Raw genomic sequence first — 1931 nt, forward strand, 5'->3', positions numbered from 1 at the left:
CAGGACCTGGGGCAGGAAGTGAGTGACGTCACAGCGTGATCTCTCGAGAACACGCTGTGTCTGTGCACTGCCAGAAGCTGGGCGTTGTGAAGAGAAGTGGATGATACTTCTAGTCACAACGCCCAGCTAGTAAAAGAAGTAAAAACGCCCAGATGTACGCACATAATACACGCCCAGTTTTACTTTTACTTTAAACACGCCCAGTTGTACTTTAGCAAGCCTCATTTGCATAAATATAAAAATGGTCATAACTTGGCCAAAAATGCTCGTTTTAAAAAAAAACAAAAAACGTTACTCTTATCTACATTGCAGCGCCGATCTGCTGCAATAGGAGATAGGGGTTGCAAAACCTGGTGACAGAGCCTCTTTAAGTTGTGTAACTTCTGTGATCTGACGAGAGCAGGCACATTCAGCTTGGAATGGCCATCGACATTAAATGCTTTAATCCATAGTCCTTTTTAATCGATTGTGAAACAAAATCTAAACGACATAATAAAAAGTCAACCGCACCACGGATTCCAAGACAGTCTCCCACACTGGTAATAGCGAGGCCTTAGGCCTCATTTACACGAGCGTAATATACGCGCGTGCGACGCGCGTGCTTTTCACGCGTGTCGTGCGCACCTATATTACTCTATGGGGCAGTGTAGACGATGCGTGATTTTTGCGCAGTGCGCGTGCGTTGCGTAAAACTCACGACATGTTCTATAATCGTGCGTTTTTCGCGCATCACGCACCCATTGAAGTCAATGGGTGCGTGAAAACAACGCATGACACACGGACGCTCCTGCGTTGCATACGCGAAAATCACGCATCACTTGTTATGTCCATGAAAAACAGTCTATAAAGCTGGACAAAGCAAACAAAAACCAGGAAGTGCTTGCGTTTCCACTGCGAGTTGGCAAGGCTAGTGACTGGAGACTATGAAGGTATCTTCCACTGAACATCTGCTGCCATGCCGCGTGGGATGGACGTGGAGCGCCTCCTCGTCCTGGTCCAGGGACATCCTGCAATTTAAGACACTTGCTCGGAGGCGTACCACAACCGGACGGTCAAGGAGGACGCCTGGGAGGTGGTCGCAAGGGAGCTTTTCGACCAGGAGTGGGAGAGTGGCCGAACCCGTGACCGCAGTCGGTTGGGTGAGTACCAGGCATTTTCTGTCAATGCATGTCATCCCTATTGAAGAACTGGGGCCCGGTATGTGTCTTCTGCGCATTTGCACAAGGAACTTTTGTGGAGTAGGCGCATCACCGTGTACCACGTTATTGCCAGTGCAGGGCCCCTCATTAAAGTGAGAGGTCATAGTTCTGATGGCGTGCTATCTGTTTTTTTACTCCAACAGTCCAAGTCATCAAAACACGGTGGCGTGAAATGGGTGAAAGGGGACGCAGCGGGGATGGCGGATCTCGCAAGCGACCCTATATGTACACCAAACAGCTGATGTTCTTGAAGTACATCATGGAGATGCGCATGTAAGAGTTTCATGTCCTGTTTGCCATCTTGTTGTTGTGGGCATTGTTCTATATTCTGTTCTAATGTAATTTTCTCATTCTAGAACCACCGACAATTTGGAGGATACCACAGAGGAGACAGACGTTGGCGAGTCTCTGCCGGAACCTCCTGCTGCCCATGTCCTGCCCCCTAGCCCAGAGCCGACACCCCTGGAGCCCGCCCCTGGCCAGTCTGCACGGGCCGTCGCCTCTCCGGCAGAGGAGCGCCCCGTGCGTGCCCGCACTCGCCGGGCCCGTGCTCAACAGGCCTCCGTAGCTGGACAAGTAGATACCCGGGTCCTGGAGTATCTAAGGCGAGCCGCTGATGAGGACGGGAACGACGCCTTTGGGCGAAGCATCGTTCCCCTCCTCCGGCTGGTCCCCATGGACCGTATGGGCCGTCTGCAAGCGTCGATCGTGACGTTGATCGACGCTTCCAGA

The sequence above is a fragment of the Rhinoderma darwinii genome, chromosome 1 (genome assembly GCF_050947455.1).
Source record: "Rhinoderma darwinii isolate aRhiDar2 chromosome 1, aRhiDar2.hap1, whole genome shotgun sequence".
In the NCBI taxonomy this organism is placed as follows: Eukaryota; Metazoa; Chordata; class Amphibia; order Anura; family Rhinodermatidae; genus Rhinoderma; species Rhinoderma darwinii.